The 21,522-nt window shown below is 44.4% G+C and overlaps 1 protein-coding gene across 4 annotated transcripts in view; it reads left to right on the top strand.

Moving 5' to 3' along the window:
• Positions 1-21,522, top strand: part of ANKFY1 (ankyrin repeat and FYVE domain containing 1) — a 912,707-nt gene that overhangs the window by 360,580 nt on the left and 530,605 nt on the right. The window lies entirely within an intron of this gene.

Here is a 21,522-nt window from a genome sequence, read left to right as displayed (position 1 = left end):
ATTTGGAATACCAAACCACTATTTGCTAGCAAAAAGACATAAGAGATAAGTCTCCTTCAATAGGCATGCAGCTTCTGATCCAATATATTAATGCACACAGGTTACCAACATCTGCCAACAATTTATTTTATTGATTATTGTATTTTTGCAACTTTTAACAGTTGAAAAACACAATTATTTGTTCCAGGTAGCATCGATAGAGGACATGAATTCATTGTTTAAGCCTCAGTGAGATTTAACTTGAAAAGTTCTTTGGTGTGCCAAGCTTTCAATTCTACTTCATGAAACATGTCTTGGTGGCGAGCTTTAACCCATATATCATGCCTCCCATGGAATTTAGGATGTGGTCCCGACTCATGGTTCACACAGCATACTTTTTTAGTAATGTCAAGGTGAATATAGTAGTGGCACTGAAGTATTTTCAAAGTGAATTATAGACCTCAAGGCACCTTGAAATGTTTTAATGCTTAGCCCTGGCGATGTTGCCTCAAATATTTTATTCAAAAATGTATTTACCCAAAGAATACCTCAAGTAATAGCCACAAAACACTAAGTGAAAAAGCAACATTTGGATGCATAATAGCAGAATCAACACTGTGACTCATAAGGGGATACAAATATGGATTAAGTAATCCTCAATCACAACTACTTCATCATTTTCATAAAAATGTAATGTTTTATTTAACTCAAGCTGTGAAGTCATACATTTTTCTTGATCCTGATTAGATTTAATAAGGTTCATCTGCTTAATAACTAAGATCTATTTGACAATGATACATCACACAGTTCTTTTGCAGTACTTGTGTGAAGTGCAGGGTTCTTTGTTTTGATTTGTTTCAGTCTTTATATTGTTCCTAACTACAGCTAATGTAACTTTTGAAATGCTGCTGCTTGTACAGATTTGCTCTTGTAGGAACAACATTGAACAAAGCATCATTAAATGCGTAAGGTTTATAGATTGCCGAAGTGGTCCTTATCGATGGATAGTTGCCTCTCCCCCGATTTGGACATGAGGCAAAGCTAAGCGCTAAAAAGTGGAGGTTTATTACCTTTGTTGATAATGCCTTTCTGAGACCATTAGCACTTAGTGGTAAAACTAAGTAATTGATTATGTGTATTTGTTTATGGATTTCCCATATTTTATTCTTGGAGAGGCTTTGTTTTATTTTTACTGGGAAATGTACTGGCATTGCTCTTCTATGGAATTCCCAAATACATTGAAGGAAAATGTTTCTGGGCAACCGCTTTCCGTTCTTGTGATTAGATCTTTTTTTTTTATAGAAGATGAAGATAATTGTCTGCTACTTTTCAGGCTGTTGCTGAATTCAGAATGTTTAGAATGAGGTAACTACTTAAGCAATACTGCTCAGTCAGAGGGCATTATCAGGTGGTAAAGGTCCTGGGCCCTCCAGGCTTTAAAGATGGCCAAGAGACATTACCACCTGCTAGTTCCCATGGAGGGGGCATTAATGCTACTGGAATATTCCTCCAGCAATGGGTGAGTAATCTTTTAAAACGAGGGAATACAAAGGAAATATATTGGAATGTTGTGTCAGAAGACTTATATCAGCCATTATTGCCTTTTTTTCATTGCATTGGATCTGTCAACATTCCAAAGTAGCAATGGTAGTCATGGTCTACATTCTATGCCTTCTGATTGGGAGAATCCATGTGATCATTTAGCAATAGCCCCCAGGGCGGGGGGGGGACTTTAAGCCCTGGTAGCAGCCGGGGAACAAAGTTACATGGTCCCCTGTGGTAACTTACCAGGCAGTTGATATACAATGACAATATCTTTTTTTAACTTATTTGTGACCAGGTGCCCGCCACAAAGAACCACACCAGAGATGGGAATATGTTTCAAGGGTCTTTATGGTAGCTATTCCAACATTTGAAATAGGTGTTAGGGCCTACTGGGCTCTTACGATGTTTGGCGCTAGAGTAGTCCCTCTCTAACAACTGAACTACCTTTTCCTCCTCCCTAGCTCAGTCATCCGTAACAGGGTGTTAGTAATATCGCAAGGCGGCCTCTGCTGTCAGCATTTTTTCCTTAGGCTAAAAGGGGTATCGCTAAAACGGTGGCTGGCTACCTCCAGAGCGGTCTTCTAGTTGTCCCTGAACTAGCCATGCTTAGTACTCTATGGGAATCTATGAGATCACTGCGCCGCCCATAATTCCGCCAATGAAAATGTTGACGACCATTACTGTGCAGAGCAGTGATCTGATAGACCACTATAGCCCGTATCCCCCTAACCCCACTGCCCCGGCCACTTACCTTAACGACAGCACACACAGAAGTGTGCCGCCGACTTCCCTCGATCCCTGCGGGGTCATGTCCCACCTGTGGGTTCTTCTTGGCACTGCAGGTGGGGGGTTTTCTCTTTTTTTTCTTTACCCTTTCGTGTCCCCCGCTACCTTGTAATGGATGCAGGGGACACCCTTGCAACCCCTGCTTCAATTAGTTCGAGTAATGGGGGTCGGATATTAGTATGGCGCAAAGGCGCCGTACTCGGTATAAGCGACATTTTGGAGTCGCAGTATTTGTATGATTCCCTCTTTGGGAGCTATGGGTTGGTGCTCCCTTCCACCCAGTTCCACTTGTTCTCCATGCGCAAACAGCCTCCCCTCACCCTTCTCTGCATTGGACTCCAGATTGTTACCCATCCTCCTCTGCTCTCACACTTTGCCTTCCTACCTCTGCCCTTAGATGTTGCCACTCTTCTAGTCCTCCTCTCCACCACCACTCTACTACAATACCTCTGCTACTATCTCCTTCCTTCCTCTTCACTACTACTACAACTTCTACTCCCACTCTACTGTTACCACTTCTACCACAACTTCCTCTTCGCTGTTCCTACTACCACTACTATTGTCACTAACTCTTTCTCTCCCTACTGTTGCTACCACTTACTACCGTACACTACTCTCAACTACCACTTCCTGAATCTATCACTACTCCCAACTACTACTACTACTCGATCGCTGTTTCACACTCCTTACTTTCAAACCCAAACATTCCACAGACTCCCTCTAACTAATAGCCTCCTCACTCCTTTCGCCTCCTCTGGTCTCTGTTGTCCATCTTCTGTCCTCACCCAACTAACCCACACTGCACAACTTGCACGCACCTCCTTAAATACCCCACCCCTCCCAGGATTGGACACTGATCCTGTCCAGTCACTCAACTGGCTCAAGGGTGTGTGGCTGGGAAGTGCTTAGGTAGGCTTCAAAAAGGGCTTGTTATCCCCACCTCCTTTTCTTGCATTATCTCTTACAAAGAAAGTAAGACTTATGAGGTTCTGGAGTCCCCATTTGATAAGGCCTTCTGGTGGGCCTTTTAATGTTCATTCAGGTGGGAGTTTCGTTAATATGGTTCTATTTCTGGATGCTGCGTAGACTCGTAGAGTCTCTCCTGCATCCCTTTCTTTTGCGGCTGGTGTTATGCAGCTTGCAGCATCCTGCGGCAAAGTGCGGCTGTTGCTGCGTGATGGCTTCCTTCAGCTGCTGCTCATTGCGGCTTCTCCCCATCAGTGTTATCTTGTGGCTGGGAATCCGACTTCATCAAAGGTAAGGTGGGAAGGGGAAGGGGATGGGGCCTGTACACACGCACGCGGGCACTGCGGGTTGTTTGGGTGGGCTCTCCCCTGACAGGGCCTATACGCAGGCCTTATCACATAGGCACAACAAAAGAGAAAGTTCACCAAGGAAAAAGATGGAACTACTCCTAGTCACTTCTCCGTTTCCGTGGCGTCCATCTATGAAGGGTGAAGGTGTGGGGTGAGCGAGGTCACCCGGAGAGGCAGCTGAAAGATAAGGTATCGGAGAGCAGGAAAATGGGTGAGGAAGGGGGTGACGGATATGCTTTTGTTGGGTCTGGGCGATGGTAGGATCCCCGGAATGAAGATGATAGCATTACGCTCATGAGGGGGCTAGATTGCATGTATGGACCTGCAATCTAGCCCCCGCATGAGTGTAATGCTATCATCTTGAGGGAAATGTCTACATTCTGAGCTTCGTCATTGGAAGTAGGCCAGTCCACATCACCTCTTGGTTGCTAATACATATTCCAAAAGAGCACAAGTCCTACTTAAAACAATACTTGTATTACAGTTTTTACAATTAAGTTGAAAGATTATTACAGAAGTCTACCCTCTTGAAGGAACGCTGCCTTCTGCCAAACCTAATTTGTTCTGATATCCGAGGAACCAGCTCTTCTCTGCTGCCCAACATTTGCACGTTTGATGAAATAGTTTGGATCCACACTGCAGCATTTTTCAGAATGTCAAGGCACCTTTTACTTCCTCGATTTTAATTCTGCCAATTGATTTGTTTTGTATATATTTGTTTATTAAAGAAGAAATGACAGCTTCAGTTACATTCTCAGCAAGTGCGCGCAACACCGCAACTCATCAAACATTACTTAAATGCAAACATTTAAAGCCATAAAATGTACACCTAGAATATGCAACGTACAATTTAAATGTTACAGTCCGAGGTACAGGGTTATAAAACTCTACGCCTGTTTACCAAACAGGTGCGAGCAGCCAGGTCGGCAGCAATAATGCAGAACAACAACTCTATATCTAGCTCAATTTCTGATGGAGACTAACATTTGTCTCGCGATAGATCTGTTCCTTTGCGTCTCCCATCATGGTGAATGTAAATCAGGAGTATTCACATTTGTCCCCAGTCCATTGCCTTATCTTCCCCTGGGTCTGTTGGGGTCTGATCCCTTAATAACTCCATCTCTGCCTTCCCCCAAAGATGTGCGTTTTTCCTCCATAACTAGGTCGATGGGCCCCATGGGTTTTTTCACAAGATTGCAATCCTGCGTTTGGCTAATATGAGCAAGAAGGCCACTATTTTCCTTTTGGTCTTGGTTCTCTTCCCTCCAGGTAGTATCCCCCATAAGCATGTTTCTGGTGTGCAGGTGTACTCACTATGGGCCCAGGAGTTGGTCTTACTCATTACTTCCTCCATGAATATCCTGATCATTGGGCAGTCCCAAATCATATGCCAAAAGCCAACCTAGGCCTCCTTACATCTAGAGTAAGTGGGTGTTGCGGGTTAATCATGTGGAGCCTGGATGGTGTCATATGTACTCTGTGAATTAAATTGTACTGTTTGAGCCTGAACCTGGCGTTTCTTGGCACTTTACGAGTTTGTTCCCATATATTGGCCCATTGCTCTTCGGATATCTCTTCCACAACATCCCGTTCCCATTTTGCCTTAACACCCAATTCCAAGAGTGTCTTTTGTTCCCCCATCTGCTGGTACAGGCGTGAGATCAGCCCTCTACTGTGATTTGCGTTTAGCATCTGGTGCATTAGGGAGCTGTGTTCTGGTTCCATCGGGGTCTCCTCCCACAGGGCAGCAATTCTTCTCACAATTCGGGCATAGCTCAAGAAAACCTCTCGGGCATCTCATATCTTAGGCGCCATTCTTGGAATGGCAGCAATTTTCCTTCCTCATAGAGATCCCCCAGTCTCGTGCACCCTCTATCTCGTAATCTAGACCAATCGAGATTAGTCAATATTCCCCTTAGCGCTGGGTGAAAGCGCAGCGGTAGGTCTGGGTTATACGGTTGGTGGCTCTGTAATTTCCCTAGTGTCTGCTTCCAGATTTCCCTTGGTACTGTGTATATGTTGCTCCTTCCCGTACTTGCCATTGGGTCCAACAACAATTCAATCCCTTTCCTATGTGTTGTAAAATTCCCTAATAGTCGTCTCAAGTCCCCTTCCAGTGTGTCTACCAAGTTGGAGACTGTTTGCAGTTGGGCTGCTGCACAATAGGCCTCAAAATCTGGCAAGGTAAGTCCCCCTTCTATATACAGTCTCTGCAAAGTAGTTAACCCCACCCTTCTCCTGTTTGAACCCCAAAGAAATACCCTGTGTTAGTATCTAGAATTTTAAAGAACACTCTCTTGATCTTATACGGAATATTGATGAAGTAATAGAGCAATCTGGGTCGTATCACCATTTTACACAGGCCTATTTTTCCCATCCGGGAGAGTGGCAAGGATTTACAAAATGTTATTGAATCGCCTATGCTGGACATTGCTCTCCCGGTGTTAAACATCAAAAGGTCTCCACTATTTCATGGAAAATTGTGATCCCCAGATTGCGGAAGAATTCCAGTTCCCAACAAATCCCCCATTGCGGGAGTGAATCCGCCAGTTGTGTGCGCATGGATCCTAACGGGAACACTAGGGATTTTTCCTTATTCACGCTGAAGTTAGCTTGTACCTCTAATATTACCAGAACATTCGTCCTGGGGTTGCTCACATATATTAGCTCATCATCTGTGTATAATGATATATTGTGTATTAAACCGCAGACTCTAATCCCTGTCTCCTGTATATAGTGTCTAAAATATCCCGCCAGAGGTTCTAGTGCTAGGCTGAACAGTATTAGCAAAGCCGGGCATCCTTGGCGGGTGCCTCTTTCTAGTGTCCATTTCCCAGATATCCAATCGCCTGTGTTAACCCGTGCTTGGGGGTTTGCGTACAATAGCTGAATCCACTGTAATATTTGAGGTACCATCCCAATCCCTTCTAGGACTTTAAACAGCCACTTCCACTCCACTGAATCAAAGGCCTTTGTGGCATCTAATGCCATTTCCTCCTCTGAATGTTGTACCTGTTCCACAATAACGTGTAGTCTCCTGATATTCATGGAGGTGTTCCCCCCCACCATCGCCCTATAAAACCCCATTTCTCCGGGTGTATTATATTAAGAACTCCTTTCTCCAGTCTCATTGCTATTATCTTCCCTAGTATTGTCGTGTCAACATTTAGTAGCGATATGGGTCTGTATGATCCACAGTCTGTGGGATCTTTCCAGGGTTTCAGGATAACCGTGATCAGTGCTTCTCTCATCGACTCAGCGTAGATTTTCTTTAGCACTGGGAGCAATATATTCCAAATAGTATTCCACAAGTAGGCCATCCGTACCTGGAAATTTACCAGTCTGCATTGTTTTTAAAGCCCACTCGATTTCCCAAACCTCTGTGTGCTTCCAACATCTCCCTCTGGGGTTCCGACTGTTTGGGCATGTGCGCTATTTCTAGCAGGTCCGAGGCCTCCTCTTCCAAATACGTTCCCTCGCTTGAGTATAGTGTAATATAATATTCGTGGAAGACCCTATTGATCTGTTGTTGTGTGGCTACTCTGGATCCCTTACTGTCATAAATGTGCATTATTGCCCCTCTCGGATGTTCCTTTTGGATCAGCCACGCTAGTTACTGACCCGCTTTGTCTCCGTCGCCATGCATTCCTTTGGTATAGTGATTCCTATCAAATTTGGACAGAGCTTCTTGATGTAAGTGTTGAGCTGTGATAGCCATTGCCAGACCGTGGCCCACCTCCTTTCCCGTACCCATTTCCATCTATAGATCCCTAATTATTCTCTCTGAATCTTTTAGTTTTCGGGAGAAAGTCTTTCTGATTCCCACCAACTTAGATATGCACACCCCTCTCACTGTTACTTTAAGGGCTTCCCACACCACACTCACCCTGTCCACTGAGTTCTTGTTGTTCCCCAGGAAAGAAACAATCTCCTCTCTGAGTTGTATTAAATGCCCTTGCTTTCAGCAACTCTATTGTTAACTTCCAATTTGGTATCGCTGGGCGTCATCATCCTATCTACAGTGACGTGACCAGGAGAGCATGATCGGATAGCACTTTCCCCCAGGTATTCCGTCTGGGAGAATCTTTGTACCTTCTCTGGTCCTGTATATAGGTAATCTAGATGATTGTGTCCCGTGCACTGGTGAATAGAATGAATATTCCCTATCGTCCCTGTGTCACCCCCTCCATAATCCTGCAAATTTAATTCTAACACCATTCTGTTGAGGGAGCGTGTTGATCGGGGGTGTTAGGAGACCCATGTTCCTGTCCGGTCCATGTCTGGGTCTAGATAACAATTAAGCCCCCCACCCCAAATACAAATATCTGCTCTGTCTGTGCCCATGAATTCCCCCACCCTTTGAAAGTAGTCATTGTTATCTATATTTGGCGCATACGAGTTTACTATGCAGAAGTTGTGCCCTTCTAAGTTACCCCGTATCATAAATGTGCATCCTTCATTGTCTCCCTTAGCGGTTTCCCGCTTTAGTGGTACTTTGGTATCCACTCAGATCAGTACCCCCCTCGAATATGAGTATGACGTTCCCACCAATGTGCCTCCCCATCTCTGTTGCGGGTCTATAAGATCAGCTTCGATTAAATGCGTCTACTGTAATAATGCCACTTGAATGCAGTATCTGCATAGAAATTGCATAACACAGGATCGCTTAGATCTGTTACCCAGGCCTTGTGTGTTCCAGGTTCCTATCTAGTTCCTGTGTGAGAAAAGACCTAGGCAAACTTGCCTGCGGTGTGGGCCGCACACCCTTAAATCCCAATTGGGTTTCAAAAAGAGTTCAGTGCTCTGTTAGTCAACATTAATGAGGCTTTGATTCTTGAGTTTGGTGGTTTATTTAAAGTGCCAGTAAGCAATCATTTTTGTGGTGGGCAACATTACCCAAAAAATGGCCAATGCATTTCGGACTCAACAGTCCTTCATCTGGGCCTATCTAATCAAGATTTTTTGGCCAAACATAAGACATAAGTGTCAGTTAAATCAATCGTACAAAAGCCAGCATAGTCCAAAATTAACCACGTTATAACACATAAAATGAAAAATCAACAGGGTCCCACATACAGAGAAACATATAAAGAAAAACGGAAAAACAGAAGAGAGAGTCAGCAATATAATACATAAACATTTTCACATAAACATCGTGTTGTGCATCTTCACATTTTACAATGTTTCATGCGATTTTCTGTTATGCCAGTACCCAAATGTCCATTCAATGTTAGAAATACTGATACACCTTGTGTGTTAAATACTCTACTAACAAGTAATGGCTGTCCTGTGGTATCTAATATTGATTAAACCAGTCGGATTTAGAATTCCTGTTGACCCGCTCAAAACGAGTTCTTATGCTCATATTACTGTGTTTAGAATACATTCGTGATGTTAAAGTGCCTATATTGTGAACAGATAAAAATTGCTGACCTTTGCTGGCTTATCCAAACTCAAAAAGCTTTTAGTTCAATGTGCGGCGCAGCCGCTTCACATCACGTACACAAGTCAGCCTGTATCAAATAATGACATAAAATCGAGTGTGCCGTCAGCCCGTTTGCATCTGCTTTTATACTCTAAACCTTTCTGCAACGTGGATAAGCTAGTCTGCCATTTAGCGCTTACCTTGTGTTTAGTGCTGGAGCGCGGGAGACGTGCCTTGCTGAGTCATGATACTCTGTCAAATCACTACCTAAGTAAACACTAAGCTGTGTTCAAAGTGAGGCTTAGGTTACTATGGTAATGCCTCCTCCAAGATGGAGTCCTGTCTATGAAAAAGACGCTATCTTGCTTGGGGCTAATTCTAACTGTAAACAAGTGGATGCTGCATGCGATTGGACTATTGTGACATGCTGCAGACATAATGTCTGGCAAACAGTAAAAATGAGGATTATGTGTACTATATTGGTACCCTTAATTATATTGAAAAATCAAGAAATAAACAAATAACATTTACATGATAATGAAATTGCTGCAACATGATGAAATAGTCATATAAACACGTGAAAAAACACATTATATAAAAAAACATTACAGAAACACATATATAACTAATTAGTAAGTCAGCTTGTGCTGATCAGATGTCGGAATATCGTCTGTAGGGAATGATCTCAACCTCACTTCTGCATGCAGTACGTGCTGGTCCTGCTTGGTCAATCACTAATACCATGGTGTCTACTTGTAGAAAACAGTTCAAATCCAATTCTTCATTCAATCCCCTGGGTGATAAACTGTCCAGCCGATCTATTCAGTACGCCTCTCTTTGTTGACGTCTTCTTCGCGGATCGATGCCTGGTTGCTGGTTGCTTAGTACTTCCAATATTTGGAATCTTAGCTGGGCTACCGTATGCTTTTTTTGGTTAAAATGTCTAGCCACTGCTGAGTTTGGATTCCTATTTCGTATACAGGACTTATGTTCACCCATCCTGGTTTTCAGCTTTCGTCCAGTTTCTCCTACATAATAAAGTCCACAAGGACAGCGAATGCAGTATATGCAATTTTCAGAGTCACATGTCCCGAAATCTCTAAGTTGGATCTTTTCTCCTGTGTGGGGGTGTGATACTGTGTTCCCCTTGATGACACTATTACAATTGTTGCAGTTCAGACATGGGTAGGTACCTTGTTGTTTATATTTTTGTTTCTTCCCTTCAGTGTCTCTTGTGTTGACTAGTAGATCACGTAAATTGTTTGAGCGCTGGTATGCAAACACTTGTTTAGTTTGGAATAAGGACGTTGTACGTTCATCACTGGTGAGTATTGCCCAATGTTTGGTGATGCATTTCTTAATTCGTGCACTCTGAGTCGAAAATTTACACACATATACTATTGTAGGGGCTTCTTTTTTGGGTTTCCCTTCCAGTATATTCTCTCTGGTTCTAGCTGTCACTTTCGAAGATGCCTCATCTAATTCTTCTTGGTGGTATCCTCGTTTGGATAATTTGTTTTCCAATTTGCGTAGTTCATGGTGAAGTTCTTCTGGATCACAAATGATTCTTTTCAATCGTAGCATCTGTCCATAGGGTAAGTTCCGTAGCGTTTTCTGAGGATGAAAGCTCATACGATGTAGCAAATTATTCCTGTCGGTGGGCTTAGTGTACAGTGAGGTCGTGATCTGTAGTTGATTCACCTTTACTTCAACATCAAGGTCGTGGATATTGGGATTTCCTATTTCTGCGGTGAACTGTATTCGTGAATCAATCTGATTTAGATATGTCAAGAATTCCTTTAATGCTTCAGTGGATCCCTTCCATATCCCGAAAATATCATCTATGTACCTCACCCACACTTTCAGTTGGTCATTCCATTTCTGTATTTTCAAAATATGTTCGGTTTCAAACCGATGCATAAATGCGTTGGCATACGCTGGTGCCATTGTAGCTCCCATGGAGGTTCCTGATATCTGCAGATAGTGTTCTTTCTCATAGGTGAAGTAGGAATTCATGGAGATAAAAGTGAGTAATGTCAGTATAAATTCCTTATACGCTCCTATGTTGTCTTCCTTAAGTAAAAGCCATTCCACTGCTGCCTGTCCTAAGTCATGGCGTATGCTCGTATAGAGGCTATTCACATCAATGGTGAACAGAATATCTTGTTCTTCTAGTTGGATCTGTTCCAGGATGTTTAAGAAATTATTACTGTCTTTAACATATGTAGAAGTTTTTTGTATGATCAGCTGTAAAAAGTAGTCGATGTAGGTTTCCAAAGGTTGTAATATCCCTCCTGTCGCTGCGACAATTGGTCTTCCGGGTGGGTTGTTGAGATTTTTGTGTATCTTAGGGAGTGAATAAAAATGTGGAGTTTTAGGTCTTGGGTTCTGCAGGAATTGTTTGGTTTTGTGCGTAATCATGCCCAATTCTTCTGCTCTTGTGAGAACTGCCTCAAGGTCCGTTTTGATTCTGTTCGTCGGATCATGATCTATTTTGGCACAGATCTGGCGATCTCCTAGTTGTCGTAAGCATTCTTTTTTATAGTCTGCTGTATTCTGGATAACTAATGCCCCTCCTTTGTCAGCCAGCCTTATAGTTATTTTGTCATCCATGTATAAGCCTTTGATGATGGCCATTTCACCTCTGCTGAGATTCTTGTATTTGGGCGTACCGAAATGTATCTTTTTTAGGTCTGCGAGAACCATTTTTTCAAAGATGTCGACTGCAGGAACTGTAATTGGAGCTACAAAAGTACTTTTAGGCTTGAATTCTACTAACTCTGATGTATCTCTATCGGATTGTTGCTCATTCTCCATTTCTGCAAAGAATACCTTTAATTTTAGTTTTCGTGTGAGTTTATGTAGCTCAATCTTGGTGTTAAATAAATTAGTTCCGTAGGTTGGTACAAATTTGAGCCCCTTTTGTAATACGCTGTTTTCTTGGTTGCTAAGGGTCCTGTCTGAGATATTTACTACGAGGTTGTCCGTGCTTGGTGTCTCGTTTGGATCCTGGGTCCTTTTCCTCTTGCCCCTCCTCGTTCTTTTCTTCCTCTGCTGTTGTCTAAAAAAGGCTGGCTATTCCTTCTTGCTCTGAGTAGTTCAGACACAGACTCAAGCAGAGAAGAAAATCCACAAAATCAACCAACAGCATCAGGAAGTGGCGATTTGACAACAGAAGGCGGACCCAGAGCAAGAAGGAATAGCCAGCCTTTTTTAGACAACAGCAGAGGAAGAAAAGAACGAGGAGGGGCAAGAGGAAAAGGACCCGGGTTCCAAACGAGACACCAAGCACGGACAACCTCGTAGTAAATATCTCAGACAGGACCCTTAGCAACCAAGAAAACAGCGTATTACAGGAGGAGCGTATAAGGAATTTATACTGAAATTACTCACTTTTATCTCCATGAATTCCTACTTCACCTATGAGAAAGAACACTATCTGCAGATATCAGGAACCGCCATGGGAGCCACAATGGCACCAGCGTATGCCAACGCATTTATGCATCGGTTTGAAACCGAACATATTTTGGAAATACAGAAATGGAATGACCAACTGAAAGTGTGGGTGAGGTACATAGATGATATTTTCGGGATATGGAAGGGATCCACTGAAGCATTAAAGGAATTCTTGACATATCTAAATCAGATTGATTCACGAATACAGTTCACCGCAGAAATAGGAAATCCCAATATCCACTATCTTGATGTTGAAGTAAAGGCGAATCAACGACAGATCACGACCTCACTGTACACTAAACCCACCGACAGGAATAATTTGCTACATCGTATGAGCTTTCATCCTCAGAAAACGCTACGGAACTTACCCTATGGACAGATGCTACGATTGAAAAGAATCATTAGTGATCCAAAAGAACTTCACCATGAACTACGCAAATTGGAAAACAAATTATCCAAACGAGGATACCACCAAGAAGAATTAGATGAGGCATCTTCGAAAGTGACAGCTAGAACCAGAGAGAATATACTGGAAGGGAAACCCAAAAAAGAAACCCCTACAATAGTATATTTGTCTAAATTTTCGACTCAGAGTGCACGAATTAAGAAATGCATCACCAAACATTGGGCAATACTCACCAGTGATGAACGTACAACGTCCTTATTCCAAACTAAACCAGCGTTTGCATACCAGCGCTCAAACAATTTAAGTGATCTACTGGTCAACACAAGAGACACTAAAGGGAAGAAACAAAAATATAAACAACAATGTACCTACCCATGTCTGAAGTGCAACAATTGTAATAGTGTCATCAAGGGGAACACAGTATCACACCCCCCACACAGGAGAAAAGATCCAACTTAGAGATTTCGGGACATGTGACTCTGAGAATTGCATATACTGCATACGCTGTCCTTGTGGACTTTATTACGTAGGAGAAACTGGACGAAAGCTGAAAACCAGGATGAGTGAACATAAGTCCTGTATTCGAAATAGGAATCCAAACTCAGCAGTGGCTAGACATTTTAACCAAAAGAAGCATACGGTAGCCCAGCTAAGATTCAAAATATTGGAAGTATTAAGCAACCAGCAACCAGGCATCGATCCGCGAAGAAGACGTCAACAAAGAGAGGCGTACTGGATAGATCGGCTGGACAGTTTATCAGCCAGGGGAATGAACGAAGAATTGGATTTGAACTGTTTTCTATAAGTAGACACCATGGTATTAGTGATTGACCAAGCAGGACCAGCACGTACTGCATGCAGAAGTGAGGTTGAGATCATTCCCTACGGACGGTATTCCGACATCTGATCAGCACAAGCTGACTTACTAATTAGTTATATATGTGTTTCTGTAATGTTTTTTTATATAATGTGTTTTTTCACGTGTTTATATGACTATTTTATCATGTTGCAGCAATTTCATTATCATGTAAATTTTATTTGTTTATTTCTTGATTTTTCAATATAATTAAGGGTACCAATATAGTACACATAATCCTCATTTTTACTGTTTGCCAGACATTACGTCTGCAGCATGTCACAATAGTCCAATCGCATGCAGCATCCACTTGTTTACAGTTAGAATTAGCCCCAAGCAAGATGGCATCTTTTTCATAGACAGGACTCCATCTTGGATGAGGCATTACCATAGTAACCTAAGCCTCACTTTGAACACAGCTTAGTGTTTACTTAGGTAGTGATTTGACAGAGTATCATGACTCAGCGAGGCACGTCTCCCGCACTGCAGCACTAAACACAAGGTAAGCGCTAAATGGTAGACTAGCTTATCCACGTTGCAGAAAGGTTTAGAGTATAAAAGCAGATGCAAACGGGCTGACGGAACACTCGATTTTATGTCATTTTTTGATACAGGCTGACTTGTGTACGTGATGTGAAGCGGCTGCGCCGCACATTGAACTAAAAGCTTTTTGAGTTTGGATAAACCAACAAAGGTCAGCAATTTTGATCTGTTCACAATATAGGCACTTTAACATCACGCATGTATTCTAAACACAGTAATATGAGCATAAGCACTCGTTTTGAGCGGGTCAACGGGAATTCTAAATCCGACTGGTTTAATCAATATTAGATACCACAGGACAGCCATTACTTGTTAGTAGAGTATTTAACACACAAGGTGTATCAGTATTTCTAACATTGAATGGACATTTGGGTACTGGCATAACAGAAAATCGCATGAAACATTGTAAAATGTGAAGATGCACAACACGATGTTTATGTGAAAATGTTTATGTATTATATTTCTGACTCTCTCTTCTGTTTTTCTGTTTTTCTTTATATGTTTCTGTGTATGTGGGACCCTGTTGATTTTTCATTTTATGTGTTATAACGTGGTTAATTTTGGACTATGCTGGCTTTTGTACGATTGATTTAACTGACACTTATGTCTTATGTTTGGCCAAAAAATCTTGATTAGATAGGCCCCGATGAAGGACTGTTGAGTCCGAAATGCATTGGCCATTTTTTGGGTAATGTTGCCCATCACAGAAATGATTGCTTACTGGCACTTTAAATAAACCACCAAACTCAATAATCAACGACTCATTAATGTTGACTAACAGAGCACTGAACTCTTTTTGAAACCCAATTGGGATTTAAGGGTGTGCGGCCCACACCGCAGGCAAGTTTGCCTAGGTCTTTTCTCACACAGTTCACTCTTATCGTGCTGACGCATGGTAGCATGATTTAGTGGGCTGCACCCCAAAATACAGCAGTATCTGGAACCAATTTTTGAAGAAACAAGAAGTAATAGCGGTGCCCGCTCCAGTTCATTGTCTCTCTCCTATCTAGTTCCTAACTAGTTACGCGACCCCCAGCTCAGCTCTTTGCCCCCCCTACATTGGAACTCTCTACCTCTCTCTATCCGCTTCATCCCCATCTACTCCTCCTTCGCGCCTCCTTGAAATCTCTTCATTCCATTCCCCACCCTGACAGCCCACCTTACCTCCCTTACTTCTCTCACCTCCCTCATCTTTTCCCTACTTACCGCTCCCCACCCGCTCCTTTTCCTCTTATGCTTCCTCCCATTCCCTAACTACTCCATTTTAATTCCTCTGTCCTGTCTCCCTCATCTCTCCTCTTTCCTCCCCCTTCCTTCCTAGTTTATTGACCAATGTAAATTGCCCTACATACTGTTTTGTTGGCTTGTTTCATGTTTGCAATTTGCTTCAATTTTTATTTCATTTTATTCTATTAATTTGGTGTAAAGCGCTATATAAACAAAATAAATACAATAAATACAATATCTTTATCAAAATCTAGTGTGTTCGGGGATATCGTTCCCCTGAAACCCCCCACCCCCTTGGAGGAACCACATTTGCCCCTTGCATCCTTGTCCGTGCCCATCTGCTATCCAACTGGCCCGCCCTGAATCATACCTCGGTCATACCAGTCGCTTTTCTTAGCATTAACCTGTTGCTGGACTGTTATCTCAGGTAAGATTGCGCTGTCTTTCCCTCTTGATTTTCCTTTTTCCCCTTCTCTCCATCACTCCCACCCTCCCAGCCCCCCCCCCCTCTAGTTGCCCATTCCCCCATATTTTTCCTGCAGGAGGTCATTCCTGCTTTAAACTGTGACTGGTCCCCTTCACTGAACATCTTGAAAGATACTGGTTGGACTGTTCGAGCCTTCGGTCTCGTTTGTAACTGCGAGGTTTAAGGGACTCCGGTCTGGGGCTTGGCCTTAACGCTCAAGGTCGGCCTCCGATTCTAGCATTTCTCCCTCAGCGATTTGGTGTCTTATTCCGTATTCTCAAAAAATGTTTCTCAGTACCCCCTCCTGACTCTTTTCTGTTTTCTTTTACTTTTCCCCCTTCATTACCGTGATATTGTACTCCTTGTGCCGTCATCATTTTTTATTCTCCCTGGAGCCCTGTGTCTCAGAGTTATCAGTCTGTCCGTACTTGGATTCTATCCAGGACCAGGCTTCGTTGGCTGTAAGGAGTGCAAATCTGCTAGCACCTTCAGTTTGGCCGGAAAGAACCTCATGTATCTTAGGCCTTGTTCCTGGAGCTTCTGTTTAACTGAGTCAAACGATCATCTATGTCTCTGTACTTCTTGCGTGAAGTCTGGGAATAACAAGATCAGCGCATTCTCTATCTGTATGCTCCACAGCTTCTGTGCCTCCTTTAGGATTGCGTCCCGGTCCTTGAAGTTAAGTAGCTTAGCTATTCTAGCCCAAGGTGGTGCACCCGGGGGTGGTGGACGGCCCAGTACCCAATATGCTCTTGCGACTGTGAACAACTTGGAAAGGGTGCAGAGTTGCAGTGTATCCAATATGAATTTTTCCATGAAGAGCTCTGTGTTGTCCCCTTTCTTCCTTTCTGGCACTCCTATTGTCCGGATGTTGCATCTTCTGCAACTTCCTTCTGCATCCTCTGCTCTTTGCGGGTCTCTGTTGCCCCCACGAGCCCCTGGATTTTTTTTCGCATGGATTCCACTACATCTTCCAGGTCACTTATTGGCTGCTCCGCTGATGCCACTCTGTCGTTCATTTTCCCCAGGTCTGCCCCAACCAGTGATACATCTGTACCTACTTCTTGGATCCTAGTTTCAAGTGCCTTCCTTGTCTCATTATGGCCGTCATGAGGTTCTCTACGGTCACTCCGTCTGACTCCGTCAATGTTTTTGGATCTCCTTCCTTCTGGTCCTGGGTCTGCCTGGCTGTTTTAGGTTTAGCTCCTACAAATGCTTCCATTCTCTGTTGGCTTTTCACAATTGTGCTGGAGATTGTTCGTGACTCAGGCAAGGGTGCATCCCTGTCGTTCTCTGTTAATTGCCTGACTGGTTCCTTGTGGTGTCTTACGGATTTATTTACCTATTTTTTGGTTCTCTGTCCCCTTATTGTTCTTTTTCTGTGTGTGTCAATCCGGTTACTGATGTATAGCCTAGGGCCTGTTCCGACCTGCTTGTCTGCAATTCGTCCCCCGTAGCTGTGGGCTATAATCTAGTTTCGATATGTTACTTCTCCGACCCCACCTTACGTTCTGGGGAGAGTTCTGCTTACTGCATCCATAGTGTGTTCAGTCTTCTGGCTCTCCCGGTCCTCCCAAGTGTATAATGATCATTTTCTCTGCATGCCTTGGGGACTCCTGTTATCAATGCCTCCAAGTACCTTCCTCTGTTCGTCCTGCCTGTGAGTGTCCTGTTGTGTGGCGGTTCCCGCTTCCCGTTGATTTTAGCCCCTGATTAGCTGGTGTACAGGTTTCACAGCCTCCATATTGCAGGTCATGTGTGTCGACCTATTGGGTACCTGCTCCTTAATTTTGAAGCTTACTGGCAGGGGATAGTTTCCCCGATGCCTCAGTGCCGCGTCCTCTTGTTTCCGTTTTTCACCTCCGGGGTCCCGAGATGTTATTTATTCTAGCGGTCCTTGCACCAAGTTATCTCGTTACCCATCTGTGGTTCCCCCTCTGCTCCGGCTGCCGCAGGTGTCTTTATAAATGGAGAGTCTCCCTTCTTCTACTACGCTTCTCCTCTCTTTACACTACGCTATCTCCTTACCAGATTCCTCGCTGTGGGGTCCTACCTTGGTCCGTCCCCGATCTGGTGAGGCCTCCCCTTGTGTTCCTCAGACAGCACAGTGGGTCGTCGATCAATAATCAAGGGACTCACACAATGTTGCTCCCACCACCATCTCTGACATGCCCATTACCCGTTTTAGTTTGCTGGGACGCGTGGTCTGCTTCTATCCCATAGTTCTGCCAAGATGGTGCCCGGCACTGGGTGCACTCCGTTTCAGGCCGTTTACCCCTCGATCTCGCCTCATCTGCAGCCTGCTGGGTGGCACAATACATGGAGGACACCTTCCGATTATAATGTTGATAGACATTTTGGCGAAAATCGGCCGACTGCAGGATATGTCCGTCAGGATATGTACGGCCACAGCGGAGCTTAGATCCTCATCCTCACGCTGCTTACCAGCACCCCATTCTGCCAATAGATGAAACATGAACTATTTGAATGTTTACCTGGCCTCAGTGACATGGTCAAAGTTTTTCAGTACAAATATTTTCCCCTTCAATGCTGTTGGGATGATTAGATATGAATTCAAGTTTTCCCATAAAAGTGACCACTCAGTCCTTACTAATTAAACCTATGCCTCCTAATGTTGTATGTGGGGTGGCTGGGCCATGAGGGGTTGGCAGGAAATCTAAATCAAATTTCACCTTGCTTGGGTAGACATAATTGCTTGTGGTTGGACATTCGAGAGCAGTGTACAGGTCCCCAATTCCCTATTCGCGACTTCACCCATTAGTGGGGTGGTGCCTACTTTTCAAGCCTTGAGACCTCAACTATGGTGTTGGCTCCCTTTCTTCCTTCTTGAGTCTTTGCTGATGATTGTGAGGTGGTGGATACAAGATGAGCGGCTTGGAGAAAGTGACCACTGCTCCCCCCTGACCACCTGGCCCATGCCGGAATGCTGCTCCTACTATCGCTGCCGGTGAGGGACCTGTGTACCGGCGGCCTCACCTTGGGACATTGGTCATGTGGGAGAGGCCTGCCCTGCCACCCAACCAAAAATGCTGAAGAGGCCCCCACCGACTGGGGGGGATTGCATTGATTGGAAACTGTAGAGACTGGGAGGAATGGTCTTGCCTGTGACACGAAGGGGCCAGGCAGTGGTGCTGGGCCCCAAGAGAGGAACCACATGGACGCATAGGAGGGGGTCAAAGGGAGGCTGCAGACAGAAGCAGATATCCCTGCTGGCTTGTCTGGGGATGGTGGACAAAGGGATGAGGGCCTCGGATGGACAACGGGACAACATGTTTGCCCTAACAGTGACTGCTAGTGAACCCACCAAACAAAGGAGGAAGACGAGCCCACGGCTGGAGCCCTGGTGCCCCAAGAGACTTGCAGTGTGTAATATTGGTACCGCCTGCATGGGATAACATAAGTTGCCAGATCTGAGCACTATGGTGAAGGGTCAGCAGAAGATGAAACAATATGTGGGGGCCAAAGGTAAACTCATTAAAAGTCAGTCGCTGACAAGAGGTGATCCCGGGGCGATGGCTGCCGGCTCAGCAGGAATTACCATGGAACATCTCATGGCGGTCATCCAGGAGTCCAGATTTTCACTGGAAGTAAAGATCCAAGAGGTGGGCACAGATGTCTCCTTACTGAGGGCCGATCTACAGCAAGTGACCAAGAGGGTAGCCACGGTGGAACAGAGCGTCCGTGGCATTGAAGACTCTCTACTGCTCTTTTAGACCGAGGTGAAAGGGTTGGCAATGGCCTCAAAATCACTGTAATTCACGGTGGAAGATGCAGAAGGACGATCCAGGCGCTGTAATGTACGAGTGATTGGGATCCCGGAGGGAGAGGAAGATCAGTGTATGTAACTATTCTTGTAGAAACTGTAGGTGGACACCTTCCGGATACAGGGACTCTTAAGATTGTTCATAATTGAGAGGGCATACTGGGTGCCGGGGAGATGTCCCCCTTCAGGCACCGCTCCGGGATCAATTGTGGTGAAAATGTTGAACTTCAAGGAGAGGAACACGGTTTTACACTAAGCTCGAGCTGCGTGAGCCTTCACTTTAGGCTCGGCCAAGATCATGATCTTCCCAGACTTCACACAGGAGGTCCAGAAGATGTGGCGATCTTTTGTCTCTGTGCGAAGGAAACTACAGAAGAAAACATTCGGCACATGATGTTTTTTCTAGCTAACTTGTGCGTGGTCGCCGAGGGGATGTGCTATTTTTTTTCAATCTGCAAAGGTGGTCTGGGACTGGCTGGAGTCCAGAACGGATACAATGTGTAGTCAAGTGAACGGTTTGGAAACTTTGCAGTCGGGACAAATATGATTTTGGACAGATGATTTAGGTTTGTGGATTCTCCCCTTATGTTGAAGGGCGTATCTGCAGTGGTGACTGGCAGCCGGGCTTCCCCCCCCCCACAGGTCAGTGACCTAAACCCCCTCAGGGTTCTGTGGGTGGAGGTTGCAGAGCGGTTGGTGGGGCGTAGTTTCCGATGGTTGGGTATGGGGGAGTTGGTGATGTGCGGAGGGAGATAAGGGTGGCAGGAGGAGAGGTTGGGGTTGGGGATGAAGGGAAGGGAGTTGGAGCTTTTCTGTTGGTGGTATGAGGAAAGGCAGGTGGATCTTTGGGATGCATGAGCTCTGGTATGGTAGGGACATGAGGGCTAAGCTTAATGATGGTGCGTAACCCTAACAGGATACGATTAGTACATGGAAGGTCAGCGGATAGAGCAATGCAGGGAAGAGGAGGGCAGAGGATTACCTGAAGAGACATGGGATGCAGATTGCCCTCCTGCAGGAAATGCATCTCCTGACAGCTGATCTTGAGAGTCTATGTCGAATGTGGGGAGGATAGATATATGAATCTAACTTCTCCTCGTTTGCTAAAGGGGTACACACATCGAACCCAAAACGGACGCCTGTTGGAATTGACAAACAGTTGGGGGATGAGTAAGGGTTCACCCTGGTCTTAGTTGGAAGCATGGAGGGACATGATATCTGCTTGGTTAACTCCTATGCACCAAATGAAAATAATGAGTTACTTTAAGGGAGTGGTGAAATTAGCTGGAGGATATAGGTTTGATATTCTCGTATGGTGAGATTTTAATTGCTTTCTGGATCCACAGGTGGACAGATCAGACACATCAGGCCTTTTTAAACACTGCTCCTCAACATCACTAAATGCTGTGGTAGTGGACCTAGAGAAACCCTGGAGGGAAAATCACAGAGCAGAGAGTGGTTACTCCTTTTACTCAAGTCCTCACGGGAACTTCTCTAGAATAGACTATATGTTGGTTGGTAGGGAACATTATGTCTAATCCACAGACACCAATTACCTGGGAAATGTGTCATCTGATCATTTACCCCTTCTTACTACGATGACCTGGGACGGGAGAAAACCGCCAGTTCCCACATGGAGGTAAAGGACGGAAAGTCTAAAGGACAGGACGGGACGTTCGGGCGAAACTGAGACAAGTGACCATAGTTCAAGGGTGTTTTTTGCACTTCAGCAA

Source organism: Ambystoma mexicanum, chromosome 9 (assembly GCF_040938575.1).
Source record: "Ambystoma mexicanum isolate Mex_15411 chromosome 9, UKY_AmexF1_1, whole genome shotgun sequence".
Classification (NCBI taxonomy): Eukaryota; Metazoa; Chordata; class Amphibia; order Caudata; family Ambystomatidae; genus Ambystoma; species Ambystoma mexicanum.
Note: the sequence above shows the minus strand (reverse complement) of the source record. Positions and strands in the feature narration are given on the sequence as shown.